The following is a 22399-nucleotide window of genomic DNA, read 5'->3' as shown; positions in this document are numbered from 1 at the left end:
GGCGGCGTGGGCGAGCAGAGGAGGCGCTGCGAGCCCGGACTGCGGCGGCAGCGTGGAGCAGCAGGGACGATGCAGACGAGCAGGGGCGACACAGCGAGCCTGGCCTGCGTCCGGCACGGAGGAGCGTGGACGGCGTTGCAAGCCCGCTCGGCAGCGCCGGCGTGGAGTAGCCAGGATGGCGCTGCCGGCCCAGCCCGCAGCGGCGCGCAGGAGCCGAGTAGAGTGGCCTCCCTAGGCACCCGTGGCAGATGGGCCTAGAAGGGGAAATTTTGGTGCCTCCGTACTCTATGGACTCAAGCAAGGGTCTATTGGAGATGTTTTTTTATTCGTAGTCCTTATTTTAAAAGTAGAAATCTAAATAGAAACTCTGCTGGAGTTGTTCTTACCTAATAAAATTATTGTTGGTTTAGAAAATTTTAGACACAATACTAGTAATGAAAATTAACTATGTTACTTCTAATTAACTATAATAGTTATAATTGAAAATGGCGTTATTTATTTTGTTTCCTGGATACATAATAAATGCAAATGTAGCGAGCCAGAAAAATAACATCTACTTAAGTATTTGATCGGTCCATACCCTTCTCTGTATAAATTTTCTCTTAGTATTAAATATTATTTCAATTAGATGTTCTTTACTACAATATAAAAGAACACTTTTTATGGGATAAAATTTAAAAGCTAAACGAACATTTATTTTAGGATGAAGAGAGTATTCTTTATTGTTAAGCTTTGGTATATATGCTGGTTAATAGGCATTCAATCTGCACATTTGAGTAAGTTTTTCACTATACTAATCTATTTTTGAAGAGACGATGCAATTGGCATGTTTGGAGAACTAGCTCTTGGCTATTTCGGAGCTATTTAGCCCAAACAAATAGTCCCTAATGAAATAGCCCTTCACATTTTTGGAACCAAGGGCAATTTGACTCGTAAAGTACTTTTTTCAATTATTTAGCTGTCACTTTTTCAAGAGAGAACCAGTGGGATCCATCCAAAATATCTCAAATAATCACCATTTGAGTATGACAGCAAGTTTGGATGTCTGTATTGGGGCTCAGAATCAGGCATTGGCATTGGGTACCCTCCAATTCCATTGTTTGGATGTCATCGGCATTGGCAGGTGGAAACGCATCACAATACCAACCGGTATTCACCGCACCTACAGCCTGTCGCCCGCAATACCGACCCCTGCCCCTCGTTTTTGCGTGGAATTTGCCTCGCCCTCGAAAAGAAGCAGTTGTACCTCCTCCGCTCTCCTGACGAAGCTCGCCGGCAGCGGCGCCCCTTCGCTTCTTCCTCACCAGCGGCATCACCCCCTTCCCCTTCTTCCTTGCCAGCAACGACGCCTCTTCTCTTCTTCCTTGCCGGCGGCGGCGCCCACTTCCCCTTCTCTTCCTTGCCAACGGCGTCGCCGCCCTTCCCTTCTTCCTCGTGCGGATCCGGTAGGGGCGAGGCGCGGCGCCCCCTCCCATATGCCTCCCTCCTCCGGCGAGCCACGCACGCTCCTCTCCCTGCCTCCATCCTCCGGCGAGCCGAGCCGAGCAGCGACGCACCTCCAATGCCTCTATGCACCGGTAGGACGCGCCGCCCCTCTGTTTCCCTCGGCGCATGGGCGAGGCGAGGGAGGCCATGGTGGCGGTGAGGAGGAGGCAAGGGAGGCCGTGGCGGCGGCGAGGAGGAGGCGTGCGACGGCGAGCGCGTGCTGTTGGAGGTCGGAGGCCAGGAACGAAGTGGCGACTCCTCCTCACGCCGGCCACCCCCACCCTCCTCCTCAATCTGGCAGCGCCGGAGCTCGATTCGGTGCCGGTGAATCGAGCTCCAGGGGTAGCAGAGGTTGCGAGCTCCGGTGGCCATGGCCTGTGTCGCCTGTGAAGGAAGGGCCGGAGCCGTGGAGCTCGTGCGTGGGGGGAGAGAAGAGAAGATGGTCAATTCCGAATTCCACGATATGCACATCCAAACACGAATTAGTATTGGCCACCTCATTTGATTCCAACTAGCAATTTCATCTACATCCAAACAACAGAATTGGTATTTGTTATCGCCATAAATTAATAGGATTAATTTATGGGCTGAAAGCAAGATGGGCTTAAAGCAGAAGATTAAGAAGGCTTGTAAATCGGCTCCTACGTGAGCATTTGGGCCACATGGGCCATGTATTTTTAGATTTAGTTCAAGATTAGAGATAGAGTCCGATCGGGACAAGATTAGTTTAGATTGTTTCCCAAGTCTCCGGACTATAAATATGTACCCTATGTTATTCATGAGGAAGAACGTCATCATGTCTCGCAAACAACAACTCTCGGCGCATCGCCACCCCTAATTCTAGGGTTTCATCCAAGTAAGCGGCCATGCTGCCCTGATCGCGTCTCGCGATCAGGGTAGCGTTGTTCTTGCTTTTACCTTGGTATTACTCGTACTGAAGTGTTTTTTATGGCGAGTAGTACTAGTTATCTCGATGTTCGTAGCATGACTTTTAGTAGATCTATTGTGCTTTGTTGCTTATCATCTACGAATATCATGTTGTTTCTGTGCAGTCACGTTTCAATCTTATGCTAGTTCTTGTCGCATAGAATTAGCTGCACAGAGACAACACTCTGCTTCTTTTATGTCTAGTAGGTCTAATCTGTTATGGTTTGCTCTTATCTCTAAGAATTGGCATAATATCTGCTAGGTTAGGCCTTGCAAACGGGTTGGATGATCCGGTGGTGTAGCAGATGCTTTATCTTAGCCTTGATAGGGATTGTTCCGGGAATCGGCTCTTGCTAGTTCTTAGGCCTCTGTTTTGGGTTATGATTTAGTTATCTGTTACGTTCATTAGGCCCAGTCACGTGTAGTATGTTCCGATCTAGCAGTGAAGCTTTTACCATCGTGGATTAGATTAATTAGCTTTAATTGAAGCAGCTTTACAGTTATTTGCTTTATTCATCAACATCCGGATGCAAACAGATCCAATCTGACACCGGGACTCGATTGGCTCTTTAAAGCCGATGCAAGAGTCGTCCCGGGGAGCCGACCACGGCTCGGACTTATGTTTACACGTGTCTTTGTACGCAGGAAATAGTTTGGAGCACGTTCGCACCCTCCTGATCGGGTATAGGTCAAGTGGCACGCCCGGCTTTCCACGGAATCTCTGGGCGCGTGACGGAATTGCGGGCCGTCGACGAGGGAGCAGTGCCTGCCAGCGCCCCGGACGACCTCCCGGCTCTTCGTGTTGCCTGTCGCTGCTCGCCGGTGGGTTTCGACCGACAACACATTCTGGCACACCCGGTGGGACCTTCATCAACAACAACGCCCACCGCAGAGATGACAGGAGCTCAAGATCAAGAACCCGCTCCCAAGCCCATCACGTATGAAGAGCTCCCTCCTGAACACAAGAAGAAGTATGATGAGATCAAAGCTCTGTTGGAAGCCGATCTCATCGGCTCTTTTGAGAGGACCCGCAACCACGAAGTGGAAGGGGTTCTCACCTGAAGGTGCTCTTGACAATGTATATTTGTCTGTACCATCAGAGGAGAGCACCAGGGCCCTGCGTCAGGATATGAACTACATGGTGGCCCATACGCTTCATCGGCACTCTCAGAGCCTGATGAACGAGCTCGAGCGCGTGGCACATCTCGTCATCCAGGAGATAACCAAGAACCAGTACTCTCCATCGGGACCAACCCTGGGGAGTCACACAGAGGAAGCTGCACTGCATTCTAGGCCGCTATTGCCGTTCTCATTTGCGGCTCCAAAACCACAAAATTCGTCGATCTACGTCGTCCACAAGATCGGCGGTGATCCTGGAGAAGGCCAATTCCTCACCGAGCCACCCAAGGAGATCCCGCACGGCTACACGTGCGCCTACATCCCTGACAGCGTCAATCCAACACACTCAGTGCAGATGGTAAACCCAGGAGCTTCTGGAGCAGACGCGGAGAAACAAGCGTGGCTGGCAAAGTACGCTACTGGGCCGAGTGCTGAGCCATCGGCCCCAGGAGTTCTTACTGTGGAGCAGGTCAGCGCAATACTGAGAGACCAGTTCGGCATCCTGCCCAAGAGGAAAGCGATTGGCTATTCCAAGCCGTATCCAAGTGACTACGACTTGATCCCGTTGCCTCCCAAGTATCGGCTTCCTGAGTTCACCAAGTTCAACGGGTCAGAAGGAGCCAGCTCCATAGAGCATGTGAGCCGATACTTAACGCAGCTTGGGATGATCTCAGTATCGGATCCTCTGAGGGTCCAGTTCTTCGGCCAGTCCCTTACAGGCCCAGCTTTTGGATGGTACGTGTCATTGGCTCCAGATTCGATTCGAACTTGGAGGCAGCTCGAAGATCAATTCCATACCCAGTACCACTCAGAGGCTGCTGAAGCTGGAATTGCCGACCTCGCCCAAGTCAGGCAGAAGCGTGGGGAAACTGTCTCCGAGTACGTACAACGCTTCAGAGAAGTCAATAACCGATGCTACTCATCGCGCATCACAGAGAAGGAGGCAGTCGATCTGGCTGTTTTGGGACTCGCTAAGCCGATCAAGGATCTGGCTTTCCAGTTGGAGTTCACGTCTCTGGCACACCTGGTGCAGAAGCATACGGCGTATGAGCTTTACCATCCTGAGCTGTACCAGGACAAGTTCAAGCGCCATGTAAACATGGCCCAGGCGGATGAATCTGATGACTCTGGCGAGGAGCAAGAAGTGGCCGTGGCAGAGTGGACTCGGGGGGCAAACCCTGTCCCGTGCAAGTGGATCAAACAGCAGGGGCTTGTGAAGGGCTTCGACTTCGACGTAACCAAAGCAGAGCAGATATTTGATCTGCTCCTCAAAGAAAAACAGCTGAAGCTCCCAGAGAATCACAAGCTACCGATGGCACAAGAGCTGCAGGGAAGACTGTACTGCAAATGGCACCACTCGTTCACCCATGCCACGGGTGAATGCAAGGAGCTGCGTCGACAGATCCAATCGGCTATCGAGCAAGGTTGATTAATCCTGGCTCAACACACCATGAAGGTTGACACGAATCCCTTCCCACAAGCTAACGTGGTGGAGCTATCAGGTTTCGGATCCGAGGGCCAGAATTTGGCATTCCAGATCAACATGGTGGGACCCATGCGCCGCCATGACAAGCAGAGGAGAGAGGCCGCTTCTGGCAAGCGGCCGCAGGATGAACACAAGCTGGAACAACAACATGTGACTGAAGAGCAAGTGCGTCACATCCGCAACCAGCTTCCAGCTTCTAATCGGCTTCTGGAAAAGTACCAGTACCAGTACAAGTTGCGCCGCTGATATGAATCGGAAGAAGATGAGTACGAGCACCGCATAGGAAGGACACTGGGGAGACACCAGGCTATACGCGACCACTGGCATTGCCCGTTCTTCAGGTACTGTTGGAATTCCGGCTTGAGCCGATTGCCTACTATTGATGATTGCTTGGAGTGCAGGCCTCGAGGACGCCAGCAGGACGAGACATCGGTGTTCCAGCGCTTAGGGCCCAGAACACGTCATGATGTCCGTGTGAGGCGGCCATCCAAGGGTGATTCCAAGCCAGAAGAAGAAGACAGGTACCATCGCCCACGGTGGTGTCCTGACGGGCTTAATCGCTCGCAGAAGCGCAGAGTGCAGCGCTTGCACAATCTGGAAGAGGCAGAAGCAAAGTACCTCGACGTGCTGAGGAAGGTGCGTCCGGATCTTGCCGAGCAAGTCAGGCGACCGCGAAGGGAGGAAAGGCGCCCTCCAAGAAAAGAGTGGCGCCCCAAGCAGACAAAAGCCGATGAGAAGCCATCGGCTGATGTGAACATGGTGTTCGTGCTCGCATCGGAGTTTCGGGCACCCCAACCGGAGGACTTGCCTGTTGCACAGCTGGATCTGGGCCCACAGCCGATCATCTTCGAGAAGCCCGAGGAGAAAAGCTACAAGCACCTGAAGGGATTGTATCTCAAGTGCTTCATCGATGGCGAGCCTGTGAACAGGATGTTGGTTGACACCGGTGCTGCAGTCAATCTGATGACGTACTCAGTGCTGTGCCGATTGGGTCGTTCTTCTGCCGACCTAATCAAGACCAATGTGATGCTCAACGACTTCAACGGACAACCATCAGAGGCAATGGGGGTTCTTAATGTGGAGTTGACAGTGGGCCGCAAGACGATCCCGACTTCGTTCTTCATCATCAACAGCAAAAGTACATACACGGTATTGCTTGGGAGGGATTGGATTCACGCCAACTGTTGTATCCCTTCCATAATGCATCAGTATCTCGTCCAATGGGATGGCGATGAAGTGGAGGTGGTCCATGCAGATGACTCTAGCGAGGTCTCGCTCGCAGACATGAACGCCTGGGATGCGGAAGGGCAAGAGCCGATCTCAGGGATCGCCCTGGAAGATTGTGATCGGATCGAAGCGACAAAAAACGGACTGAGACTGGTCTTATCCACTGGCCTCACAGAGTAGGTGCATCCTGGCATGCCACGGGATGTAATAGAGATAGAGAGGCCGGTCCCAGCGACCGGCCCCAAAAGATAGAAAAATCCTGCTTGGGTTCGGAATTGTTACATCATGTACACACGATGGCCTGCTCTGGTAGTTGGCCACTCATCGACTATTTGGTTTCGAATGATAATGGAATTATAGAATCGGCCAGCCCGTGCGGCTACACTGAGATGCCCGGTCTGGATAGAAGCATCGTCGAGCATCGGCTCCTGCTCAAGAAAGGGTTTCGGCCGTTTCAGCAACGAGCACGTCAGATGAAGGCCGAAGTCCTAGAAGAAGTCAAGAAAGAGGTGGAGAAGATGCTGGATGCTGGCTTCATCAGGCCGTGCCGGTATGCAGAATGGATCTCTAGCGTGGTACCGGTACAAAAGAAGGATGACCGATGGCGTGTCTGCGTCAATTTTAGAGATCTCAACAGAGCGACGCCGAAGGACGAATACCCGATGCCTGTTGCAGAGACATTGATCAACGTAGCTGCTGGCCACAAAATGATGAATTTTATGGACGGTAATGCCGGCTACAACCAGATCTTCATGGCCCCAGAAGACGTGAACAAGACCGCGTTTAGAGTACCAGGCGCAGTCGGCTTGTTCGAATATTTGGTTATGACCTTTGGACTGAAAAATGCCGGTGCAACGTACCAACGTGCCATGAACTACATTTTTCATGATCTCATCGGCAAACTGGTAGAAATTTATATTGATGATGTCGTGGTCAAATCCAAATCAGCTGGGGGGCATCTAGAAGATCTGCGTCAAGTTTTGGAGCGGACTTGAAGGTTTGGGCTCAAGATGAACCCAAAGAAGTGTGCTTTTGGCGTATCGGCTGGTCAATTTTTGGGATTCCTGGTGCATGAATGGGGAATCGAGATCGACCTGAAGAGTCAAGAAGCTGTGAAGACGATGAAGCCACCTACTACAAAGAAAGAGTTGCAGAAGCTCATCGGTAAAATTAACTTTGTCAGACGATTTATTTCTAATATGTCTGGGCGCATCGAACCATTCATGGGTTTAGTCAAGATCAAATCCAATGATGAGTTTCGCTGGGGGGAAGAACAGTAGCAAGCTTTCGATGAAATCAAAGAATATTTATCAAAGCCTCCAGTGTTGGTTCCTCCTCAGCAAGATAGGCCGTTCTACGTGTACCTATCCGTGGGTGACACTTCTATTGCTTCGGTGTTAGTCCAGAAGCACGACGGCCAGGAGAGGGTGGTTTTCTACCTCAGCAGTCGCATGTTAGACCCCGAGATCAGGTATCCTGAAATCGAGAAGCTTTGCCTTTGCTTATACTTTACATGTACAAAGCTTCGTCATATTTTGCTCTCGGCGGAAACAATTGTCATATGCAAATCGGATGTCATAAAGCACATGCTGTCGGCTCCTGTCCTGAAAGGCCGGCTTGGAAAATGGATGTTTGCATTGTCAGAGTTCGATATTCGATATCAGCCTGCGAAAGCAGTCAAAGGACAAGCACTGGCGGATCTTGTTGCAGACAGGATCAGTACTGATATTACTGCACTATTTATTCGTGCTTGGGCTATGTTTTTTGACGGATCGGCTTGTGATGATGGGTGCGGTGTGGGAATTCTGTTGGTATCGCCTCGAGAGGCGACTTACTCTTTTTCCATCAGGATGACTGCCCCATGCACCAATAATTTGGTGGAATATGAAGCCGTTCGCAAAGGGATGGAACTGCTTCTCGAAGCTGGTGCAGAAGCGGTGGAAATTTTTGGGGACTCAAAACTGGTGATTTCTCAGCTCACGGAAGAGTATAGATGCGAGAGCGAGGCTCTTTTTCCGATATGGATGCAGTGCCGTGAGTTGATGTCACGATTCAGGTATATCAATTTCCACTGGATACGCAGAACTCTGAATAATGAAGCCAATGATTTGGCACAGATGGCTTCTGGGTACAAGGAAACAGCCGATGGAGTCGATGTGGAGGTTTAGTTTCTGGAACCCGGAGACTGGAGAGTCGATATCTTCAATTATTTGAAGGATTCGGCTCGAGGGGCACCTAGGAGGATAAGACTCAAGGCTATGAAGTATGTTCTGATAGGGGATGACATGTTATACAGGACCTTGGAAGGACTACTGCTCAAATGTCTGGGACCTTCAGAGTCGAATCGGCTCTTGCATGAGGTTCATGAAGGAGCCTGCGGTACTCATCAATCGGCTCATAAGATGAAATGACTGATTAGGCGATCGGGTTATTACTGGTCCACTATGCTTGAGGATTGTTTTAAATATTACAAAGGATGTCAGGCATGTCAGAGGTTTGGTAAAATTCAGATAGTGCCAGCATCAGTAATGAATCCTATCATCAAACCGTGGACATTCAGAGGCTGGGCCATGGACATGATTGGTCAGATCAACCCGTCATCTAGCAAGGGTCACCAATGGGTCTTAGCTGCTACAGATTATTTCACAAAGTGGGTAGAGGCAGTGCCCATGAGGTCAGTAGCGTCAAAAGATGTGATCAGCTTTGTCAAAGAACATATCATTCATAGATTCGGGATTCCTCAGACCATTACAACTGATGGAGGATCGGTCTTTATATCAGAGGAATTCAGGAAGTTTGCCGATGACATGGGGATTAAGCTGATCAGATCGTCTCCATATTATGCCCAGGCTAATGGACAAGCTGAAGCATCCAACCAGAGCCTCATCAAGCTCATAAAGAGGAAGATTGATGAATATCCTAGGCGCTGGCATGAGGTTTTGTCAGAAACTTTGTGGGCATATCGTATTTCATGTCACGGATCCACCAAGACATCGCCGTACCATTTAGTTTACGGCCAAGACACTGTGCTACCATGGGAAATTACGACTGGATCAAGGCGTGTCGAGTTCGAGAATGATCTGACAACTGAACAATATGCAGCCTTGATGAATGATAATGTGGAAGATCTGACAGAGCTAAGGCTTTGGTCGCTGGAGAAGATCAAGGAAAATAAGGCTGAAGTTGCTCGTGCGTACAACAAGAAAGTCAACCCAAAGAATTTCCAGGTTGGAGACTTGGTTTGGGAGGCAGTTTTACCATTGGGGACTAAAGAGAAAAAGTATGGCAAATGGTCTCCAACTAGGCATGGGCCATACAAGGTTGATCAGGTTCTGCCTGGGAATGCGTACATGCTCGAGGAATTGGACGACGTCAAGTTTCCTGTTGCTGTCAATGGTCAACACCTCAAGAAGTATTTCCCGAGCATGTGGGAAGGTGAGTGACAAGAGACGATGAGATCCATCCGGCTATACTGAGATGGGCCAACACGTTGAGTTGACCAGTAAAAAAAAAGAAAGAAAGAGGCCAACACGTTGAGTTGGCCAGTAAAAAAAAGAGAGAGAAAGAGGCCAACACGTTGAGTTGGCCAGTAAAAAAAAGAAAAAAAAGAGAGAGAAAAAGAGAGAAGGGGCCAACACGTTGAGTTGGCTAGTAAAAATACATATGAGAAGCTAGACAGCCGATGTGTAACCATCGACTTAAGGTGTTTTTAAATGAGTACAAGTTTCAGGTTTTACAGGCAACATCAAATGTTCTGAATGGTTCTACTAGTTCAGAAATCTTTCTATGGCATGGATGGCGTCTACATGTACAGCATCAGCTCTTGTAATGATCTCTTCATCGTCCTTGTCATCGCCTGATATTATCTGCCGACTCAAGGTGCTTATCTCTGCAAACTCTGCCCGTATCTGTTCAGTCATTTCTTGGGCTTTCTGCTTAGAGTTTGCGATCGAAGCTTTCTCCTCTTGGATTAGTCTTTGGGTATTGCGGACCTTTTCTTCAAGTTCCATCAGTTCCTTTTCCAAGAGGTTGAGTCGTTTTGTGCTCTCGGAGATATCAGCTTTAGCATCCAGAGTTGCTTTCTTTTGGTTGAGGGCTTTGCACTTTTGAGCTATGTCAGTCTTCAGAGAAGCTTGAGAACGACGTGCTTCTATTCTTTGTTGAGCTGCCTTCACCTCTGCTCGGAAGAAAAGGATATGGCCAGCTGGCCAAAGTTTGGCTTGAAGTGATTCTGGAAGCTGGGTTTCTATCTGCTCGAGAATTTCTTTTATCTTGCTGGAATCATCAACCAGAGCAGTGATCGGAGCAGATAGAAGATCCTTGATGAGTTGAAGCTGATGTGCCAAATTAGCCGATTGCTGCAAGGATGGTGTTTCTGCTCCAGGGATAGTTAGACCCATTGATGCCGGGTCAAAGGAAAGCAAACCTGAAATATCAAAGCTCTATGGGCATATCTGAAGTTAGAGCAAGGTGCGTTTATGAAGCTATCGGCTGATTCAGAATTGGTTTTGTAATGTTACCTGTTCTGAAGAAAAAGAGTTGGGTGGTTCAAGAGCGATCGTCCTGTTAGAGCTTGTGTTGACATCAAGAGCATCGACAGTATCGGCTTGTTCCTCGTTTGCCTCTGTCAGAGTTGCAGTCGTCTCATGTTGTACTGGGCTTTCTGCGTTGGAGATGTCTTCAGTTGCATCCTGAAAGTAGAATTATAGTCAACCAGGGTACATGTGTATGCAATAAAGAAAAGTTTTAGAGAGACGAGTTACCTGGTTAGTGTTGGACTCTGATGGACTCGGGGAAACTGGCACTAGTTTCTTGATGACATGCCTCGTGATCATCTTCCTTTTCTTGGTCATGACTCGGCGGGCAACAATTGCAGAAGCTTGTCTTCGTTTGGAAGCCGACTGAAGTAAGTCTGGCTGAATAGTCATTATCACTTTCTTCATTGACGGTGATCCTTTGCAGAAGAGTACATCAGGGGTAATTGGAAGAAAGTGGAATGGCTCCCCATTACTGGTCATAGGTTCTGGACCATCTTGTTGCTACAAACAGGGTGAGTAAGAATTAGACAAGTGGAAGGATGGATGATCTAGAAAGAGTAAAATGCATAAATTCAGTACCTCTTCCTCGGAGATTATATATTCAGGATTAATTTGCTGCAGTCGAGGGCCTAGAGCTTTCTTGAATACATGTGTTTTCCACATTCCCCACCATGTGCTAAAATTGATCAATGAGGGATTAAAGGACAGATCGGCTAGTATTGGAATGTGGAGATCATCAAACATGCCGTAGCATCTTGAACTGGTGAGACCATCAGGCAGATCGGCTCTACTCTCCACCAAGTGGTGAATATGGAAGTGGGGAGGGACCTGTCCTAGGCCAAATTTCCGAGCTGCTATGACTGGTTGGTAAGATTCATAACCTGGCTTGATAATTCTATTAGAGGTGCTAATGCCAACAGGAAGGAAGCCAGGTCGGATCATTAAAGAGTATAGATGCCGAGTGCTGTCGTCATCGGCAAAATTGTCTAATCTGAAGGCAGTTGGGTTCTCAAAGGATTCAGATTCAGTAAATGGGAAATAGAGTGGATTATCTAGTCCTTTGTAGAAGACTCTGAACCAGTTTGCTGCATCTGCTGAATTCAGTTTACTGCCAGGGAGACTAAATAAAGCTTGGCCATAGCTAGTACATCTAATTGATTTGCCACTCTCATCAGGAAAAGAGTTCTTGGTCAGGCCTTGGAAGTTGGGGATATGGTGCTGAAAGTACAGTTGTGCCCACAACTGAATAAACCACCAAGGGCCTCCAGTTCTCAGTTTCTTTTGGTTAAGCAAGTTAGTTGTCATCAAATGGAGATATCTGTAGGTTTCTCCAAGGAAAAGTTTGCCTAGGCCGGTGTGATTGCCATGGGCCAGGTGATAGCCCAAGGGAAGATAGTTCTTAGTTGGAGCTAAAGAGGGACAACAGAAGATGAAGTGCTCTAGCCAAAGATTTAAGAAGGCTGTGTGTTCCTTCTCAGTCACTGGACCTTTTGTTTTCATGTGCTGATTCATGTAAGTGCCCCAGTTTGTGCAGTTAGCCTTGGAAGAAAGTTTGAAGGGGACTTCTGCCATTTTGTGAGCAGCAGAATTAGGAGAACTAATGTCTAGGCCAGTGATCATGGTGACATCCAGCAGAGTAGGGGTCATAGGTCCATGATCAAAGAAGAAACAGTTCAGAACATCAGACCAAAAATAGCCGATGGTTTTCAGAAGATTTTCATCTTTGTCAAGTGGAGAGAATGATAAACTAAGTGCATTGGCTATGTTCAAATCCTGCCACAAGGGCATGTAACTTTTTGCTACGCTGCTGTACCATGTAATCCAGCTCTCAGAGGGATTAGGCCAGGCTCTTAAGCAGTCGGCCCAGAGGTTCAGATTGATGTTTTGACTAAAAAAAAATTCTATTTGCTTCACAAGAGATCAAATCTATGGGGTTTTCATGGGTTCGTGGGCCAAGACAGAAAGATTTTGGATTGAAAGGATGTGGCAGAAGAATTTTGGGTTGTCAAGTTCGGTTCAAGGTGGAAGTGATACTCTACTCTTGTGCGGGTTGCTTCTATTTTGAATTTTGTCGGCTCTTGGATATTTATAGAAGCCTGATGCATTGCCATCGGCTTTTCGGAAAGTAAGCGGATATACACGAAATTGAAGGAAATTCGATTTCATTAAAAAGAAAGATCATTACAAGGAAAGCCGATTGTTACAAAGGAATTAATCCTTCGGCTTTGTGATCCTACCCCTGCGATGCTACCTACATCTACCAATCGTAGGTATTTGAGTGCCTACGGCGCTTGGGGCTTCGCGTCGGTGTGTCTCCGTTGTCGTCATCATCGTCGTCGGCACTGCTGCTGCTGCTTTGTCCGCCGCCGCTGCTGCTTCCTTCTTCGCTTCCCTCTGTGGGAGCTTTGAGGAATTGGTGGGGGTTTCCTCCTGCCGCCGTGTCATCGCTGGAGGGGGAGTCGATCTCTTCGGAGGGGTCGGCTCCCTCCCAAGAGAAGCCGTCATCTTCGCTGCTCTCCAGTTCCTCCTGGAATAGGAACCGGAGGTCTTCCTCTCCCTCAGTCGTGGGCTCGTCCTCTTCCGAAGCGACCCCGAAGTCGAACTCCTCTGCATCCCAATGCAGAGGAGCTAGTGCCTCGTAGGCTGCTGTTGGGTCCCATTCGGGGGTCGGCTCTCGGCTCTCTGAGATAGGATCAATGGAGGAGGCGGAAAGGGAAGAAGAGGAAGAGGGAGAAGGGGAAGAAGAGGAATCTCCAAAGGAGTTGGAGCCAGAGGAAGAAGATATCGCCATTGCTGGAGGATTGGGGTTTTCTGCGCTACTGGCTTTGGGAAGAAGAAGGAGTTTTGCTGTAAAGAAGAGCCGATTCGGGGTGAGATTAAATAGTGAAAAGTTGGAAGGCGGATCGGTAGTTTCACATCCTATGAGGAGCCAGTTGCAGAGACGTTGCGTCTTCCTTGGTGGTTGCAGTGTGTTTAATGAGCATTAACGGGAAGATGAAGCGACGGAGTGGTTTTGGAACTATCATTGCCAAAACCAGGGGGACATGTGTTATCGCCATAAATTAACAGGATTAATTTATGGGCTGAAAGCAAGATGGGCTTAAAGCAGAAGATTAAGAAGGCTTGTAAATCGGCTCCTGCGTGAGCATTTGGGCCACATGGGCCATGTATCTTTAGATTTAGTTCAAGATTAGAGATAGAGTCCGATCGGGACAAGATTAGTTTAGATTATTTCCCAAGTCTCCGGACTATAAATATGTACCCTATGTTATTCATGAGGAAGAACGTCATCACGTCTCGCAAACAACAACTCTCGGCGCATCGCCACCCCTAATTCTAGGGTTTCATCCAAGTAAGCGCCATGCTGCCCTGATCGCGTCTCGCGATCAGGGCAGTGTTGTTCTTGCTTTTACCTTGGTATTACTCGTACTGAAGCATTTTTGATGGCGAGTAGTACTAGTTATCTCGATGTTCGTAACATGGCTTTTAGTAGATCTATTGTGCTTTGTTGCTTATCATCTACGAATATCATGTTGTTTCTGTGCAGTCATGTTTCAATCTTATGCTAGTTTTTGTCGCATAGAATTAGCTGCACAGAGACAACACTCTGCTTCTTTTATGTCTAGTAGATCTAATCTGTTATGGTTTGCTCTTATCTCTAAGAGTTGGCAAAATATCTGCTAGGTTAGGCCTTGCAAACGGGTTTGATGATCCGGTGGTGTAGCAGATGCTTTATCTTAGCCTTGATAGGGATTGTTCCGGGAATCGGCTCTTGCTAGTTCTTAGGCCTCTGTTTTGGGTTATGATTTAGTTATCTGTTACGTTCATTAGGCCCAGTCACGTGTAGGATGTTCCGATCTAGCAGTGAAGCTTTTACCATCGTGGATTAGATTAATTAGCTTTAATTGAAGCAGCTTTACAGTTATTTGCTTTATTCATCAACATCCGGATGCAAACAGATCCAATCTGACACTGTGACTCGATCGACCCTTTAAAGCCGATGCAAGAGTCGTCCCGGGGAGCCGACCACGGCTCGGACTTATGTTTACACGTGTCTTTCTACGTAGGAAACTGTTTGAAGCACGTTCGCACCCTCCTGATCGGGTACAAGTCAGGTGGCACGCCCGGCTTTCCACGGAATCTCCAGGCGCGTGACGGAATTGCGGGCCGTCGACGAGGGAGCAGTGCCTGCCAGCGCCCCGGCGACCTCCCGGCTCTTCGTGTTGCCTGTCGCTGCTCGCCGGTGGGTTTCGACCGACAACAATATTGTAATCCATTTCCAATAATAGTCCGATTTGGTATTGATGCCCAATTCAATTCCGAGAGCTCAATATCTACATCCAAACAGAGCCTGATAGTTTTTGAGGTATATTATTTATAAATAGCTAAGAACTAGCCCTAATATTCGGGAATTTTGAATTATTTTGAACTAAAAAGAAGTGGTTAGAAATAATCCCAAAGATCCAAACATACCCATGTCAGCAAAGCAATATGGGCCGTTTGCCCAGACTGACTGACTGGTAAAATCACCAGCGCTCGTTGTGACGTCTGTCGCGGAGCTATGGGAATGGGAGCACCTGGTTCAGCAGACGAAAATCAAGCGCGCCGCTGCTGCTCCCCCTCTCGCCGCCATAGCCCGTATGATCCGCCGCCTCCTCCACTCTACCGTCTATCAACCCAGTGGCCCGCCCCGCCGCGACCTAGCCACCAACGCGGCGCTGCAGTGGCTGGACGACGAGCTCGCCTCGCTCGCGCTCCCCAAGCTCGATTCCTACGCGTGCGCAAGGCTCCTGCAGCGCTGCATCGCGCGTGGCGACGCCCGCACTGGCCGCGCCGTGCACGCGCGCGTCGTGCAGCGCGGCGGGGTCGTACGGCTGGATACCTTTTGCGCTAACGTCCTTCTCAACCTCTACGCGAAGCTCGGACCCCTTGCCGCCGCGCGCAGCATGTTCGACGGAATGCCCAAGCGGAACATGGTGTCCTTCGTCACGCTCGCGCAGGGACACGCGATGCGTGGGGAGTTCGAGGAGGCCGCGAAGCTGTTTCTGAGGCTGCGGAGGGAGGGTCACGAGGTGAACCAGTTCGTGCTCACCACAATGCTGAAGCTGCTGGTTGCCATGGATGCTGCAGGGCTTGTCTGCAGCGTGCACGCCTGCGCATGCCTTTGTGGGGTCAGCGCTTATTGATGCGTATTCTCTTTGTGGGTCTGTCCATGATGCGAGGCTTGTGTTCGATGGGATCATTGGGAAGGATGTTGTCACTTGGACAGCGATGGTTTCTTGCTATTCTGAGAATGACAGTCCTGAGGATGCGATTAACGTTTTCTCCAAGATGTGGATGGCAGGTTCCATGCCTAATCCTTTTGCGCTTACCAGTGTGCTCAAGGCTGCAGTTTGCTTGTCGTCTCCTTTGCTAGGCAAGGGCATCCATGGTTGCTCAGTCAAAACCCTTTGTGATACCGAGCCTCATGTTGGTGGCGCTTTGCTTGACATGTATGCCAAATGTGGAGACATTGAGGATGCCCGCACTATTTTTGAGATGATTCCGCATGAATACGTCATACTCTAGAGCTTTATGATCTCTCGGTATGCTCAGAACTATCAAAATCAGCATGCATTTGAGATGTTCCTAAGAATGATGCGGTCTTCTGTGATGCCTAATGAATTTAGTTTGTCTGGTGTTCTGCAAGCTTGTACTAATGTTGCATTCTTGGATCTGGGCGAGCAAATTCATAACCTTGTTATAAAGTTAGGCTATGAGTCCGAACTGTTTGTTGGAAATGCACTAATGGATCTGTATGCCAAGTGCAGAAACATGGAAAATTCACTTGAGATTTTCTCATCACTACAGGATGCCAACGAAGTGAGCTGGAACACAGTTATTGTCGGCTACTGCCAGTCTGGTTTTGGGGAAGAGGCTTCGAGAGTGTTCCGACAGATGCGTGTTGCACAGATGCTTTCGACTCAAGTTACATACTCCAGTGTGCTCCGGGCTTGTGCGAATACAGCATCCATCAAACATGCTGTCCAAATTCACAGCATGGTTGAGAAATCCACATTCAGTAGTGACACTATTGTTTGCAACTCTCTGATCGATACATATGCCAAGTGCGGATGCATTAAGGATGCTCTAAAGGTATTTGAAGCTATCAAACAATGTGATGTAATCTCATGGAATGCCATAATCTCAGGATATGCTCTCCATGGACGAGGCATGGATGCTTTGGAACTTTTCGACAGGATGAAGAAAACCAGTATAAAAGCAAATGATGTCACCTTTGTTGCTCTCCTATCTGTTTGTGGTAGCACAGGCTTAGTCAACCAAGGGCTCTCCCTGTTTAACTCTATGAGGATGGATCATGGAATCAAACCGTCTATGGAGCATTATACTTGTATTGTTAGGCTTCGGGGACGTGCTGGCCATCTTAATGATGCTCTAAATTTTATTGGGGATATCCCTTCAGCACCATCTGCTATGGTTTGGCGGGCCTTGCTTAGCTCATGTGTAGTCCATAAGAATGTAGCTCTGGGAAGATTTTCCGCAGAGAAGGTACTTGAGATTGAACCACAAGATGAGACAACCTATGCCTTACTGTCAAATATGTATGCTGCAGCTGGGATTTTGGATCAAGTTGCACTTTTAAGGAAATCAATGAGGAACATAGGTGTAAAAAAAGAGGCTGGCCTTAGTTGGGTTGAAATCAAGGGGGAAGTTCATGCCTTTTCAGTGGGATCAGTTGACCATCCAGATATGCGAGTAATCAATGCAATGCTAGAATGGCTAAGCCTGAAGGCCATCAGAAAAGGTTATGTTCCAGACATTAACGTAGTGTTGCATGATGTGGACGATGAAGAAAAAGCTCGCATGCTATGGGTGCATAGTGAAAGGCTGGCTTTAGCATATGGCCTTGCTATGACACCTCCTGGCCATCCAATACGGATTATGAAAAATTTACGTTCCTGCTTGGACTGCCATACCGTATTTAAAGTGATATCTAAAATTGTTCCACGGGAAATCATCGTTAGAGATATCAATCGTTTTCATCATTTTGAGCAAGGGATATGCTCCTGTGGTGATTATTGGTGATGTGCTGTTCATGATTTACTTCGGCAGAATGTAGCATATTCCATATGGTGCTGTCGGTATGATTTTTGTGGGAAAGCCTTTTGTCCATGAAAAAACTCCAAAAATACATATGCATGCTCAATGTTGTGGATGTGAATGAGGATGATATGTTGCTAGATTGAAAGAGTACTACTGATGGTTCTACAGGTTGTTGAGCTCAACTTACTAGGTAGACAAAAATTGAATCATTGTTCTTCTCTCATAGGCATCCATTTCCATTCTCATTTTAGCGAGTATAAAAGATTTGTTTCATTAAGGGCAAGAATACATGTGCGCATCAGTGTCACCTTCAGTTGTTTTTTGGCATTATAGATTGCTAACAACATGGGTTAGAAATATAGAATGTTAGGCTCTTCACTGCTGGCTTTTTGATGCGCGAGTCTCACACCTGTAAGATTCCACTGCAACATCAGTAACCGTTCTAAGATATGTTTCTCATATGCATAAACGCCTGGAACAACTTGTTTGTTCATGCGCAGCTTGTGTTTGATATGGTTGATAGCAGAGGATATTTGTTTTGCAGATTGGTGAGGTGTTACAAGAGATTGCAATACGGTCAGAGATTTTCTTGTCTTCAAATTGGTGGATTTTTCATCTAGTTCAATAGTTTTTTTTTGTGTTTTTGCAATTTTTTACATGTTTGGAAGGAAACACTCAGAACTTAATTCTATTGCATCTCGTTCTGTTTTTGCAGAGAACGGAGAGGAAAAAAATTGAACCTAGCTGGAATTTTAGATAACCGGGAGTTATAAAAGGGGCGGATCGAGGCTAGGGCTCTGGGCAAGGGTTGGACGCTAGAGGGAGCTACAAAGTGGGCATAGGAAAAAGACTTGTATTTTCCACGGACTTGGGCAGTGTCGTGGCGAAGTTGAGACTTGAGGACCTTCTCAGGCTGCTGTAGCATGCGGCCGTGCTGGATTGGAGGCAATGTTGGTGGTGAACAGGGGCGGAGCTCAGTAGAGGCGAAACTGGGCTCCGGCCCCTGCTTGCCCAAAGGAATTTTTCTAATGTCCCATTAACGCATAGCCTCTGGTGTATTATTGTACATTCAAAGTCCACAGCTAGTAGCCACGTGCTGCAATTTACGCCCCCCCCTTGCTCTTGGGTCACGTTCCGTCACTGGTGGTGAAGATGGTGTGACGTGTAACGGCTTGAGAACTCCTACATGAAACACATCATGAAGCGTGCACCTGCTGGAAGTTTCAAGCGATATGCCACCTCTCCAATGCATTCAATGATTTGAAATGGTCCTGCATATTTTGGGGCGAGCTTGCCGCCTATGCCTAGAACCAAAGAACGTGTGTGGCGATGGAGAAGGCGTAGCCACACCCAGTCGTTGACCTGGAACTCCAAGGGGCGGTGATGAGCGTCATAATTGCGCTTTGCATATTCTTGTGCTTGGAGAAGGTGTTCACGGACATCAGCGATGAACACGTCCCGGTCTTGGAGGAGGGAGTCGACTGTTGCTGTTGCGGCTGTGGATGCGGAGTATGGCAGCAGCATAGGAGGCTGGTGTCCATAAACAACCTGAAATGATATGCTGTGTTGTAAACATATTTAGCCCAAGGTAACCAATCCAACCACTCTCTAGGGCGATCTCCAGAGTTGCAACGTAGGTACACTGAGATGGTTTTGTTGACCGCTTCCGATTGGCCATCAGTTTGACGATGGAATGTTGTACTCATCTTGAGTTGTACACCAGCATGTTTGAAAAGATCGCACCAAACATGGCCTGTGAATACTGGGTCCCGATCACTGATGATGGACCGAGGAAATCCATGCAACCGAACAATGTCATTGAAGAAAGCTCGGGCCATGTATGGGTGTCCCAGGGCAATGAAGTGAGCAAATTTGGAAAAACAATCAACCACAGTCAAAATCACGCTCTTGCCGTGAACTTTAGGGAGGCCCTCAATGAAGTCCATAGATATATCTGACCATACTTGACTAGGAACATCCAGGGGTTGGAGAAGACCGGCTGGATGAAGGGCTTCTGTTTTGTTTCTTTGGCATGTTGTACAAGAACGAACGAAGTCTCGGACAATGGCACGGTTAGAGTCAATGATGAAATCTTTTTGAAGACGTAAAGTTTTCTGGGTGCCCTCATGAGCTGCAAGTATGCGACATTTGTAGCATAGTTGGTATGTTAGCAGATTGTGGTGGGAGATAAACACGTGAACCCTTGAGGATCAGACCCTGGTCTGAATGCCACTGGTCACCACGAATGGCCGTGATGTTGTCCCTCAAGTGTTGCAGGGAAGGGTCTGCATTGATTTCACTTCGAAGCTCCGCAAAGAGGCCAAAGGAGGGCATGGACAAGGTGTTAGATTGAAGTTCCTGCTGATCACAAGGAGAGAGGGCATCGGCCACTATGTTGAGGCAACCAGGGCGATACTCCATGGAGAAATCAAAGCCAAAAAGTTTACTTATCCACTGAAGTTGAGGAACGGTGGATAGCCGTTGATCGAGCATGAACTTGAGGGCATAGTGGTCGGTGCGGACAACAAATTTTCTTCCCCATAAATAAGGGCGCCAATGGCACACTGCTTGCACTAAACCGATCAGCTCTCATTCATATGCTGCCAGCTTGAGGTGACGAGCAGCAAAAGGTCTGCTGAAAAATGCTAATGGTCCTTCACCTTGGTGGAGCACAGCACCAAAACCTGATCCTGAGGTATCACAGTCAACGAAGAAGGGTTTTGTAAAATTTGGGAAATGTAAGACAGGAGCAGATGACAGAGCATTCTTTAGGGCGTTGAAGGAATCATCTGCAGCACTGGACCAATGGAACTGATCCTTCTTGAGTAATTGGGTGAGAGGTGCTGCTAGGAGGCCATAGTCCTTGATAAATCTTCTATAATAACCTGCAAGGCCTAGGAATCCTCGGAGAGCGCGAACTGAGTTTGGTTGTGGCCAAGCGCGAACTGCCTGTACCTTGTCCACATCCATTGACACCCCAGCAGCAGAGATCTCATGACTAAGGTAATGGACAGAAGGTGCTGCAAAGGAGCGCTTGGATTTCTTCAATTATAATTTATGCTGCCGTAGAACAGTGAAAACAGCTCTCAAATGCTTCAAATGTTCAGACCAAGATGCACTATAAATCAAAATGTCATCAAAGAAAACCAGTACACACTTGCGAAGGAATGGATGGAGGACTGAATTCATTAGGCTTTGGAAGGTAGCTGGCGCATTGGTTAGGCCAAAGGGCATAACTAAGAATTCAAAATGGCCATGGTGGGTGCGAAATGCTGTTTTTTTTTCAATGTCATCGGGATGCACTCGAACCTGATGATAACCAGCCCTTGAATCCAATTTAGTAAAGAAGCGTGCACCATGCAACTCATCAATCAGTTCCTCCACTATAGGAATAGGGAATTTGTCCTTGACTGTCGGTGCGTTGAGAGGTCTATAATCAACACAGAAATGCCAAGAGCCATCTTGTTTTTGACCAGCAGTACGGGAGCTGAGAAAGGCGAGGTACTGGGGCGAATGATGCCTTGTTCCAGCATTGTTTTGCATTGGCTCTCTAACTCATCCTTCTGTAGGAGGGGGTAACGGTATGGTCGAACAACTACAGGAGCTGTTTGTGGAAGTAGATGGATACGATGATCACACTCACGTGCTGGGGTAATCCTGTGGGGGGATCGAAGACATCTTGAAAAGAGTCCAGGAGGGTATCCAGGAGTGGCTGCTCTGATGTGGTCATGGCATGAAGCCGATCTGAAGGTGGACGATCCTTTTGAGGAGATCCAATGCCCCTCCATAGGACACGATGACCATGATGCCAGAACGACATGCACAATTCATCAAAATTCTAGAGTATGGGCCCCAAAGTTTTGAGGAAGGAAATGCCAAGGACCATATCAAAGCAATCGAGTGGAATGGTATAACATTCAATTGCAAAAAATTCAGACCCAATGCGAGTGGCAACATCACGAGCAAGTCCACGACATGCTACTCGGTCACCATTGGCAACAATAACACTAGCCCGCCTCCAGGCTAATGAAGTTGGACGAAGAACCAGAATCCAGCAATGCAATCAGTTCAGATTCTCCAATTTTCATAGACACTTTCATGGTGTCGTTTGTTGTGAGTCCAGCAATGGCATGTAAGGAAGTGAGAGGAGGCTAGGCTGATCATCATGTTCCTCCTTGTTTGTTGGGTCAGTGTCTTCGGCCTCATCAAAATCAGTGACCTCCAGGTAAAAAAGCTTGGGGCATTTGTGGCCGCGAACATACGGCTCATCGCAGTTATAACAGAGTCCTGGTGTCGCCGCTCAGCCATCTCTTGCGGTGACATCTTCTTGAAAGGTCGAGGCGGCTGCACCGGCGCGTGACCAAGTGGCAAGGGCGACGGCGAGGGTGAAGCTGAAAGGGGGCTCTGGGCTGCACAAGGTGGAGTCCGCGATGGCCGTGTGGGCACGACCTGGAGGGCTGCGACAAGATGTTCATATGCACGTGCCAGAGACATGGCACGGTGTAGGCCAGCC

General features: G+C 48.2%; 1 pseudogene; it reads left to right on the top strand.

Moving 5' to 3' along the window:
- Positions 1-15312: 15312 nt before the first annotated feature.
- LOC120706977 lies at positions 15313-18922 on the top strand (annotated as a pseudogene).
- The last annotated feature ends 3477 nt before the right edge of the window (positions 18923-22399 follow it).

Source organism: Panicum virgatum, chromosome 5K (genome assembly GCF_016808335.1).
Source record: "Panicum virgatum strain AP13 chromosome 5K, P.virgatum_v5, whole genome shotgun sequence".
In the NCBI taxonomy this organism is placed as follows: Eukaryota; Viridiplantae; Streptophyta; class Magnoliopsida; order Poales; family Poaceae; genus Panicum; species Panicum virgatum.
Note: the sequence above shows the minus strand (reverse complement) of the source record. Positions and strands in the feature narration are given on the sequence as shown.